The following is a 12201-nucleotide window of genomic DNA, read 5'->3' as shown; positions in this document are numbered from 1 at the left end:
CCTCTTTTGTAGATACTCTGTAATATATATTACATACTTCATGAAGAATAGTGCATGATCTGAGAGTTATTATTGTAATTATAATCTAGTAATTAAGATTGGAGTTGAACCCGTGACTGCCGATGGCCAGCTATCAAGGGAAATTGGGACAACTTACTAAGTTGTCCCAACAATGCCACACAGTAGAAACTGATTGTTATTTGATAAATTCTGACATAGTGGAAAGTCACAAACATGTCTATCTATGTTTCTCCGCAATAAACAAATCATATCCACTCTATGGTTTGTTCATTAATATTTGGAGTCTTATAAAAGGCATGTGCTCTTCAGAGATGAACAGAATCTGAAAGACTGTCAACAGAACTCTAGGTGACAAAGATCCATAGTGACACCACCATAACTCCATCACTCCCCATTAACACCAGGGTGCTTGTCTATGAGCATGAATGTCGTGGCCGAGGTGTTCTCTCCTGGGGAACCCCAGCAGTATAACAGGCTAGGCTCCGTGAGTAATCCTCTCAACTCTGGTTGGGAGCTGCCGGTACCCAGGTTTCCTATGACACCTCTGTGAAAGCACATCTTTCATCCACACAGAGTTGTGCCAGGGCACAGCCAACCCCCTGAGTAGCAGCCTGCCACAGGCCTCATTTCTCAACAAATCCTTTCTGCACCTAAGGAAATAGCAAAGATCGCATAGACCCACCCACTCACTCCATCACTAAAGCACCTTTGCCTTCCAGCTACTCAACCCCTAAATTTGCATTGTTAATTACATGGGTTTTTCCAGAACTAAATAATTGCTGCTCTAAAACTTGCCCCTCAAAAAAGCCCAAGACTCACTACTGGACTCTCTCTCTCTCTCTTTTTTTTTTTTTTTTTTTTTTTTTTAAACCTGGGTTAATATAGCTAACAGTGATTTTTTTTTTTTTTTTTTTTTTTTTTGGTTCTCTTCAGAAAGGTTTCTTCAGGTCAAAACTCCATCCTGGCCCAAGCTTGCTGTGTGCCCCTTGTCTAAAGCTTGTAGTCCAGCCCAGCAATGAGTGATTGTAATTGGCATTTTATTTTGGTCACCAACCAGCTTCCAAATAAAGACACAGAGACGACAACTTCTTCTTCTTCTTCTCCTCCTCCTCCTCCTCCTTCTCCTCCTTCTCCTCCTTCTCCTTCTCCTCTCCTTCTCCTCCTCCTCATTTTTCTTATTCTTATTTCTTTTCTTCTTCTTCTGACTATTGTTGCTATTATTACTAATGTTTGGCCTTAGCTTAGGCTTGTCCCACTAGCTCTTTTAATCTAACCTATTCTTATTCATCTATGTTTTTCCCTCGGGGCTTTTTACCTTTCTTTCATTCTGTATGTCCTACTCTGCTGCTTCCTTCATGTCTGGCTGGTTAGCCCCTCTAGCCTCCCTGGTGTCTCTTTTTCTTTCTTCCCCCAGCCTAAATTCCTCCTCCTACTTATTCTCCTTGCCCAGAAGTCCCACCTATATCTCCTCCCTCGCTATTGGCTGGTCAGCTTTTCATTAGACCAATCAGGTGCCTTGGGCAGGCAAGGTAAAACAGCAACACATCTTTCCATAATTAAACAAATGCAACACAACTTTACATAGTTAAAGAAACACTTTTCAACATAAAACAAATGCAACACATCTTTGCATAGAGAAACAAATATTCTGAAACAAGTGATGATTCTTACAGACCCCCTTTCTTCTAGCAGCAGGTAGTTGGTGGCCACCTCTCCCTTGGGGCTTCAGTGCCCTAGGGTTGGTGTTTCATAAATCCCAGAGCAGGAACTGAGAATTTAAGAGCTCGAGCTGGCTGGGGAGCTGGCTGGGAACACAACCAGAGGACAAAAACAATAACACTTCTCTGCTTCCGGCTTGTTCTTTCTGAAGTGTTTAGGGCCTAGCCACCTCAGTCAGAAGGTGAGAAAGTGCAGAATGGTCCCATTGCCTACGCATATGTGGTCCCCACCAGCTTCCTTCTGGGAAAAGCTGAGGAAGGTGTGAGGACCTGAGAAGAAGGAAGCTTTGCAGGAGCATTTGTGTGAGGAAGGGGAGAAATTAGACAGGGCAGATTCCTTCTCAGCCCTGGACAGTCCTGAATGAGCTCAGTTTACCATCTTGGTGGATAGTGGAACTGGTGCCAGGGCAGGAAGCAAAGTGGATCTGCCGTTTCTTGGGCCAACAGCCTGTGGACTTCCGGGACTCTGCCTCAAGCCACTTAGCACTGGCCCTTTCCTACTTGGACAAGAATGAGATTCATTATCAGGTGGTTTTGTTAGCTAATGCGACAAGGAAGGAAGTTAAGGAGCTTTACTTGTTGGGGGGGGTGGCAAGGAGAGGAGGGGAGAATCCCTTGATTCATTCTGGACTCATACAAAGTCTTGAGTCTTCTAATAAATAGTCCCCCCCTTTGAAACAACACAGTCATTTTTCCGAGAGCTGCTATTTACTGCCTTGTGGGAAGCCATGGGGCTTCGGCTGCCTGACCTGGGTTCTAAGCAGAGAAGCCAAATTTAACCTGTATTCAAACAAAGGATTCCAACTATAGCAGCTCGGTTTGTTTCACTCTCTGCAGCTGGCCGAGCAGGAGAAGGAGTGGGAACACTCTGTTGCTTTTTTTTTTCTTCCACCTTTCCTTTACAAGCAGGAAGTGACCTGCCCAGTTCTAGTGTGTGTCCAGAACTGCCCCCAGAAGCCAGTTAACTTCTTCTGTTTCCAGCCTTTCGTTCCATTAAGACCCCACCAAAGATGTTCCATGTACGCACCCCGTTACATAAAGGGCATGAAGATTAATTACCTGGAGGCTCTTTGCAGCCACAAGTCTCTCTCCATGTGCCTTGGAAGCCCTTAGACTCATTGCTCACCCCAGGAGCAGGACAGTTGGGGGAAGCACCTCCCCCCGCCAGCTCTAAAGAGAGCAGACATTCTACAGTCACCATCACCCAGTCCACCAGTCCCCACCACCGACATTCCCTGGGATTTTGTCAACTGAGCCTGTGGGCCCTCTTGGCTGTGTGACCACGGGTAAGTTAAACACTCTTGAGTCTCAAACAGGGGATTCGAATTATGTAATCAAGATGTTATTAACTTGGAAGGTTTGCAGACATTAAACCAAGTGTGCTCTGTAACTAATGCCAAGTAAAGTTTAAAAGTCGATTTGATGGAGAAACAGGGACAGGTAAAGGGGCACAGCATGGCCGGAAACGGCCTAGTGATCAAAGAGCATTTGCTGCTCTTCTAGAGGACCGGGGTTCATGGGGACACTTGGGAAGTGACGTCAAGAGACTCAGAAGTTCAAGGTCATCCTTGACCGTGTATCAACTTTGAGGTTCATCTAGGACACATGAGATCCTGTCTCAAACAAACAAACAAACAAACAAAACAAAACAATCTTGCTTAATTTCTCAGACTGTTAGGCCAGATTGGAACTGTTCAAACTTTTCCCGGTAAGCCCGGAACACAGGCCTCTACAAAAGCCCTGACAGCTTGTAAAGGAATCTTAAAGAGAGCAAAGGCAGAGTTCTGCAAGTGATTCCAAGGAGTTAAATACTTCAAAGACATCTTCAAACCCTCACGGAAATTCGGTGCTAGATACACAGTAGGTCGTCAGGAAGTGGGTCTGTGGGATGGTTCTAGCTATAAGGCGTTACAAAAGAGGGGAAAATTCACACCTGCTCTGCAGTGACCTGAGCTGACTCCCCCACATCACCTACTCTGTGGTTGCCCGGGAAATAACAGTGAAGAAAACCACCACTGTTTCAGTCTGGATGGTTTCCGTGCCTGGCCTCTCCCATCTCAGGACCTTCTGTCCTCTTTAGCCAGGCCACTCTGTGGGGATGACAGGTCAGGTCTGTCCACGAAAGGTTAACGCTGGGGCTGTCATCCAGGTGACTGCTTAACCGTAGCCCAGACTCCTATTTACTGGCATGTATTTCTCTGCTTAGACAATCGTGTCTGAGTGTTTTAACGCCTGGCTGGTCCTGCTGGAGTTGGCTTGACCATATTTTGAAAAGTGTCTTCAATGTTTGTGGAGGTAATTGGCACAGCACCATGGGCTGGTGATACAGCAGTGTGATGAGCTGGGGCAATTTGAACTGGGCAGCACATATATATCTTGCATGGCTTTTTGCTGCTTCTGTTGTTGAAAGTCTAAGGAGGACACAGGGTCCAAGGCCTTGGAGGCTAGGTATGTGTGATATGTGGAAGCTGACTTTCTTCCATAGATGGCCTTCTAGAATGAACCAGGTATTTCCCCAAGAGCTCAGTGTCTGGACTTTCCTTCCGATTCCGTATCTACCTGAGGTAAGACCTGCCAGGAGGGCGGGTGTCAACAGAGCCCACTCTGATGAGACCCGGGACAAATGAGTCCTACAAAGAACATGCTACACGTGGGGACCCAGCCACCATCACTGTTTTGGTGAAGACCCCAAGGGACGGAGGAGTGAGAGAGCTTTATGGTGATTTTGGGAAGGAAGGGCTTCGACTATGCTCTGTTGGGTGATGATTACACAGGACGCTGGAAGCAAGCTAACCAGAAGCTGAGCGCCCGGGACGGGATTGGTGTGGAGAACATATTTGGGACTATCTGGCTGGTACCGGGAAGCATGATTGAAGGAAGCTGGCAATTATTGACCAAATCCTGACAGTTTGGGAGCTGAGTGTTGGCAGAGGATGTGGTCACAGTTAGTGTTCATATGAACTCTATGTAGTTAGTCTCTCAGGAGAAAGAACATTTGCTAATCCTGGTCAACCTGACTTCATTTTGAGGTGGGTGACTACCAGTAAATGTGTGTGTGTGCTCAGTAAAATGTGTGTGTATGCGTGCGTGAAAATATTTACTGTAAGTAAGCCACAGGAGCCCATGCCTGCAATCCCAGCACTGGGGAAGTGGAGGAAGGAGGTCATCTTTGGCTACATAGTGAGTTGGGGGCTAGCCTGAGCTACATGAGACCATGGGTTTTTGTTTGTTTGTTTGCTTTTTAAATAGAAACCCTCCCCCCTCAAAACTTGGTCATAGTAAAAGTTATAAATTGCACAAAACACAAACAAAAAGCAAGGTTGGGAATGGCCAGAATGCCCGATTTTATGAAATTGAGAAAATTTAATTGTGCCCATTTTATGCAAAAAGCGTAAAAGGAAAGGGTTCCAATGACACCGGAAAAGAGACAGGCTTGGTTCAGGGTTACTCTACCACACAGGGAGAGCCCAGGCCAGTTTTTAGGTAAGATGTCCCCAGACAGCCCTATTTCAGAACTCAGCCCGGCTATGGGCTTCAGCTTCCGCAGGATTAGCCAAGCCCCGAAATATGGGCTCATCACCCACCCACCCCCTTCCCCGGTTGCCTTTGCCCTGAATCCTCTTGCAGCTGTAACTGCCACTGTGATAAAAAAATGTGTGGATCACCCCCACCCCACCGGAGGCCGTCACCCACCCCAGCTACCCCAAGACAGAGACAGGAAATCCAGACAGGCCAGGATCCGAAACGGCTGTTCCTCCCCAGGGACTGAACATGCAGGGCCGTGTTTGAAAACAGAGCCCCGACCACGTCTTCCTGCCACGTCAATCCAGCTGTAGAGCTCTGTCCTTCGTTTTGACAAAAGCTCACTCACCCGAGTGAGTGTGTGGCGCATGAACCGCACTCAGCCACACATACTCACAGATGGGCAATCTCCCTCTCCTCTCTCGGCATTTCCCCCCAGTTTTGTCCCCATTCTTTCTCCACACTTACAGACCCCCTCATCTTTCTTTTCTCCTCTACCTCCATCTCTGGATGGGGTTGGGGGGGGGAAAGGTCCTCCACGTCACATTTCAATTAGGTAAGGCACCCTGTTAACCTATAAAATGGTATCTTCTTAAAACTTTAAGATTAGGCCGGGCAGTGGCGTCTCACACCTTTCCCAGCCCTCAGGAGGCAGAGGCACGCAGATCTCTAAGTTCGAGGCCAGCCTGGGCTACAGAGCGAGTTCCAGGACAGCCAGGGCTACACAGAGAAAGCCTGCCTCAACCCCTCCCCCCAGAACCCTTTAAGACTATGTATTATATACATATATAAGAGTAGGGGTGCAGGCTGGTGGTGGAGCACGTGCCTAGCTCTTGCCTGGCACGAGGCAATGGCTGTATCCCCAGACCTTAAGAACAAGCTCCCCATGGGTTTTATAAGAGCCCCAGGATACGCTTGCTTTGACAAACATTTTCCCCTCCTTGTCCATTGGTGGGGTAAGGAGAAAGTGTGGCTTGGCAGGTTTTCCCCAGAAGACAGAGTTGTTTGAACATTAGAGGCGGAGCGCATAGAACTTGCAGCACGTGTTGTTTTTATTACACGGCCTCACCAGGGGCCCCCGCCAGCTCTTCTGGTTTTCAGGCTTTATCAGTATTTTGCATGTTAGATACAAGCTTTGCAAATAACTCCTTGCTTAATGGTTTCAGCGGAACTCTTCTCCCATCTGGTCTAAAGGCTGGAACTTCCCACCTCTGCTGTTCACTTCGTCCTCCGATTCGGCCACGATTTCCTAACACTGACCAGAGGAGACCTTGACTTTGCCATCTCTGCATCATCGTCCGTCGATCGGATCTGGAAGACCCAAGAATGTTTAATGCCTTTGGGTTTGACTATCTCAATTCTCTCTCTTAAATATGACAAGGCTCTGGTCTAGATGCAAAGCATCCTTAGCTGAGCCTTGCTCGGCCGTGTCTGGTGCCGTATAGAGGGTCAGGGGGGAGGCCTGTCGGGACACTGAATAGGAAGGACTCTGGAGCCACAGGAAGGACTCACGGAGGTAAAGGAAACCAGCAGCTGCAATTTGCTGCTGCTGAAAATGCCCTTGACTCCTGAGGGAAGGAGTGATTTTCAGAAACACCTGGTATAGACCTCTCTGGCTCCCATCTAGCAGCCTGTGGGGGCAAGTAAATCCTAATCACCTGGGGGAGCCCCTGGACTTGAGTGGTGCAGTGTTGGAGCAGACGCAGCTACACGGCACTCCCAAGTTATATGGATGGCAATGTTCTGTTTGCGGAGCCATGTGGGGCACGTGACCTGCTGGTACTCTACGGGTGCTTCCTGCTTCGGCAGCTGAAGTCTTTCCATAAGAGGTTGAGTGAAGTGACCGAACAGAGAGACACTGGGTGACTTTGATGGGCCATGGTGGGTGCCTCTGGCCAACACCTAATGCTTCATGGACTGGCTGTAGCAGTGGCCCGGATGCTGTCGACTGGGCATTTATGCCATTGGGTTTGAATAGGAGGCGAGGCCATCAGTCAGCTGGAGACATTCGCACCCTACACGGTGGGTGCTGCAAAATGGCCTTCAAAATCTCATCTTCAGATGAGAGAGAGAGAGAGAGAGAGAGAGAGAGAGAGAGAGAGAGAGAGAGAGATCATTGGAAATCTATGAGATTTGTAACGTTTACAGCCAGGAAGCCTTTGGTGACTTGCAAAGGCTTCTAAGGGGAACTTGGGAAGGACTCTGTGCAGGGATTTATCAGTAGGGGCTAAAGCCATGGCTGCACTGGACCGGGTGCTTCCTGCGGCTTGATATGAAATGTCCCCACAAGTTCAAGTCCTCAGGTGGTACTGGTAGTGCTATTTAGGAAGAGGCTGGAAAATTTAGGGGGTGTGGCCTAGGTGGAGGGAGGAAGTGGGCTGCTGGGGGCCTGCCCTTGGGGCTAGATCTTGCTTAAGTATCTTGTTAAACCAACAGGGAGAAAAAGAAATCCTAAACGTAGTTGACATCGGTTACATGTATCTCGTGATAACCCCAGACGGGCAACAATGGGCTCATTTTACCAATAAAGAAGAAGGTGGTCAGAGAAGGAGAGCACTTCTTAAGTGGTCGCACAGTCTATGAGGTTCTAGCCTGGGTCTCTTTAAGCTGGTATTCTATCACTATACTGTAACGCTTTATTTAGTCAGCAAATTTACTCGACAAACATGTTGAGTAATGGCACATCTACTACATTCCAGAATATTCTAGTAGATTCTGGGTATTCACTATGTAGCAAAGAACAAAACAAACAAAAATCTCTGTTCATATTAGGTTTCAAGAGTGGATGCTACTGGAAGTGTGGCCCTGACATTGCTTCTGCGCTAGTCTGACCTTGGACACGCAGGTTACATAAGGAAACTTGAATAATTCTGAGGGCTTGAGACATCTTGGATTCCAAGTACATCCACTGCTCAGCCACGCTCTGTGCCAGCTGCCAGTGCCTCCCCCACTCTTGTCAGTACATAATCTGCCCCATTACACTGATTTAGGAGAAAAATGCAGTTCGTTTAACTTTTGTTCCTAAAGAATGAGAAGAACTTCTGTTGGGAGCAGTTAAGGACAGAGAACCAGAATGCCTCACCCAAGGGCAGACATGGAGGACACAATGGTGCCGATGGTTGCCGATGCCTGTGCAAGAAGCGTCCCGTTTAGACATGGCATCTCACCAGCCAGTGTCGTATTCACAATCAAGTTCTCAGCCACGTCCTCTGAACAGATGGGATACCAAGATAGGCGGGTCAAAAGTGTTGGGAATGGATTTATACAACTGACGTCTGAGGAATAAAAACGGGCAAGGCGGCCTGATGAAAGTCCAACACCATTTCCAGAAGCTGTGTGCGGCTGTGTGGAGGAGGCACAGGGGACCCAGGATCGGGACAGGACTCCCAAGCTTATGATGTGTGTGACCAAGGGCATATGGCAGAGCGTTTAGAATTGAACCCTAGAGGACAAGTGCCTCTCACTGACTGTGGGAATTGAGTGATTTCATTTTTCTTTGCCTCGCTTTTCTTATAGAAAATGAAGATAAAGATCAACAAAATATGTGTTAGCTTGTCATCACAGGAAAGCTGAATAAGAAGCCATGATTGATATATTTCCTAGTGTTTGTCATACTTTATTTCAATTTCCCTCTTTTAGGGCAGAAAGAATGCAAACATATTCCATATGCCTTTCACTGTGAGTTGGGTTTGGCCAGTTGGGTCTTCATGGAAGTGATACAAGCCACTCAAATCCCTGGCTGATAGATATCCTACAGTTTTCTTTTCCTTCTCTAGCAACCCTGAAAGCCAATGATGAGTCAGCAACAATCAGCCTGGGACCCTAAGAGATTATATGGGGGGGGGGGGAGCCACTTCCACCCTATAAATATAATACTTATATAAACACTATGGAATTAAATTCTCAGCAACATATCAAAACCCTTTCTCTCAGATTTTTGTTGTTGTTATTGTTTGTTTGTTTGGTTTTTTTGTTTTGTTTTGTTTTTTGTTTTTCGAGACAGGGTTTCTCTGTGTAGCTTTGTGCCTTTCCTGGAACTCACTTGGTAGCCCAGGCTGGCCTCGAACTCACAGAGATCCGCCTAGCTCTGCCTCCCGAATGCTGGGATTAAAGGCGTGCGCCACCACCGCCCGGCTGTTTTTTGTTTTTTTTTAAAATAAGTTTTCATAACCCAGACTGGCCTGGAACTTGCCATGTAGCCCAGGTTAGCCTCTAACTTAGATTCTTCCTATCTATTCAGGCTGGGATTACAGGCATATACCACCACACCCAGTTTAGGTTTGATCCATTTCTGTTCCCTTCTTCCTAGAAGGTCAGTGTGTAAGGTTCCTTATAGGAGCACTTCCCCTTGCCTTCTGCCCCGGAAGAACTGGGCATTCTCCCCGCCCTCATTAAGAAGGTGGCTCTGAGTATTGTAGGCTACAGGGCTGAGAAATTGACACAATACTGGTTTCTGCTTCCCTACAAATAACTTTGCAGACATACTCAGGTTCTTATCATCCCTTGATGTATGTCTTGCTTCTTCAAGTAAGGCTTAAAGTTCCCCGAGGGCAATAACCCCGTTTTCTGCAAGTCAAACATTGAGTTTCTTTAAACAAGACCTTGTGATAAGGCCTATGTTTAGATATTTTGAAATTTGCATGCTAATTCCCAATTTGTTGGTTAACGTGTTCTTTATATAATCAAGGATCCAAAGGCTATAACGATCAAGGGCTCACTCCATTGTCAAGTTAAAAAGAGGCTTAAAAATTCTCCTCTGGGGCACGCTCTCTTGGTTTTTGATGTACCTAGTAACAACTTCCCGTGGTTTAGACCTGAGCACCACTCAGTGTCCAGTGTAAGAGCTGCAGCAAGCAGGTGCTGCGACCCTTAGCCTGTGTGGTTTGCAAGGGCGAGGCAGCTTCCTGTGTCCCCAGCCACAGCGCCTGTTGAAGTTCTTAGTCCCACCTTGGCACACACAGGAAATGGCTCCTGAGAATGAGCCCTTTGTGAGGAGTACCATTTGGGGCACCAGACTCCACAATGTAAGAATCCAGGATTTTTCTAACTAGCCTGGGCTAGGGCCTCACCCCCTCCCATCCCTCCACCGCCACCTCCCACCCCCACCCCCCAGAACCAAACCAGCTGTCAGAGCTGACCGGAAGCTATCCAGTACTTCCTGGAAGGTGTGGAGGCAGGGGGTGAGAGGTAATGGGGACTCTGAAGAACAGAACAAGACTGGTCTTGGGGACCAATGAGATGGTTCAGTGGGTAAAGGCACTTGCTGCCAAACTTGATGACCTGAGTTCAATCCTGCGACATGGAAGAAGGTGAGAACGGACTCCCTCCTTCATTTCCTTACCTCCATGCATGCCCTGGTGTGAGCTAGCTCTCTCTCTCTCTCTCTCTCCTCTCTCTCTCTCTCTCTCTCTCTCTCTCTCTCTCTCTCTCTCTCTCTCTCTCTCTCACACACACACACACACACACACACACTTTAATTTAATTTAAAAAGCAAACTGGTCTTTGGTAAGAGCAAGGAGACCTGTTTTTACTGGAACCCTTTCCTTCAGCAGGTTCTGTGAGGGGCCTCATCTCTGACCAGCCCTCCCTCCTTCCATCTTCTTAGATTGGCCAGACATCTCAGTTTGTCTGGGCTTAGGCAGGTTTCCAAGAAAGTCCGGCCGGGCTGTGGTGGCACACGCCTTTAATCCCAGCACTTGGGAGGCAGAGGCAGGTGAATCTCTGTGAGTTCGAGGCCAGCCTGGGCTACCAAGTGAGTCCCAGGAAAGGCGCAAAGCTACATAGAGAAACCCTGTCTTGAAAAACCAAAAAAAAAAAAAAAAAAAAAAAAGAAAGAAAGAAAGAAAGTAAGTAAGTCCAGGGCAAACCAGGACAAGTTGATCACCATAGGCCTTCTCTAGAACTTTGTTCCCGGACCCCTCCAACATCCCAGTCTCCACCAGCCTTTGATGCGTAATCCGGGCCAGAGCCCCACTTCTCCTGAGCAGCAGCCCAGCCCCTGAACCCCCAGGCTGCAGGGCCATTTGCACAGCCAACCATGGATTCTCCATCTTATCTCCTCTACTCCTCCAACTCCGCTCGCCTCTCAGAGTGTCTGCTGTCCTCTGTGTCAAGTCATCAGGCTGTTGTTTAGTTGTTTAAGAAGTACTTGCTCAGCTCAGGCGGTGGTGGCGCACGCCTTTAATCCCAGCACTCAGGAGGCAGAGCCAGGTGGAGCTCTGTGTGTTCGAGGCCAGCCTGGGCTACAGAATGAGATCCAGGACAGCCAGGGCTGTTACACGGAGAAAACCTGTCTCAGAAAAAAAACAACAACAAAGTATTTACACATTTACTTACTCATGTACTTATTTATTGGAGACCTACTCTGTGCCAGTCTCTAGCTTAGATGCTTGGAATTCAACATTGAATAAAACCACTGCCCTCAAAGAGTTTGAATTTTGCTCAAGGAAGACAGAGAAGAAATATATACTGCCCTAGATTTCTTTCTGTTGCTATGTTAAAGCACTCTGACCAACAGCAACTTAGAAGAGGAAAGGACTTACTCGCTTATACTTTAGGTCATGGACCATTCTTGAGGAACCTCACAGCAGGAACTCAAGACGGGAACCTCGAGCAGAAACCATGAAGGAACAACACTTGCTGGCTCACTGTTGCTCATGCTCAGCTAGCTTCCTCATACAGTCCAGACCGCCTGCCCAGGGAATGTTACCGCCCACAGTGGGCTGAGCTCTCCTATATCAATTAACAATCAATCAATCCTTCACCATGCCCACAGCCCAAACTGATAAAGACAATCACCCAATTAAAACTGTTTTCAGGTTTCTAGGCTGTGTTAACAGTTAATGCTAACTAGGACACACACATCATCATCATCATATACATCAGATAAGTCAGGCACAAGGCAGGAAACTCCTGCAGGGCCTACCAGATGAAACCATTC

General features: G+C 47.4%; 1 long non-coding RNA gene across 1 annotated transcript; it reads left to right on the top strand.

Annotated features, from left to right (window-relative positions):
- Positions 1–403: 403 nt before the first annotated feature.
- Positions 404–8856, top strand: LOC119088993. The gene is made up of 4 exons (XR_005092758.1): positions 404–505; positions 2721–3025; positions 6428–7283; positions 8034–8856. It is a non-coding gene; the product is annotated as an uncharacterized LOC119088993 (long non-coding RNA).
- Positions 8857–12201: the final 3345 nt, after the last annotated feature.

The sequence above is a fragment of the Peromyscus leucopus genome, chromosome 14 (assembly GCF_004664715.2).
Source record: "Peromyscus leucopus breed LL Stock chromosome 14, UCI_PerLeu_2.1, whole genome shotgun sequence".
Taxonomy (NCBI): domain Eukaryota; kingdom Metazoa; phylum Chordata; class Mammalia; order Rodentia; family Cricetidae; genus Peromyscus; species Peromyscus leucopus.
Note: the sequence above shows the minus strand (reverse complement) of the source record. Positions and strands in the feature narration are given on the sequence as shown.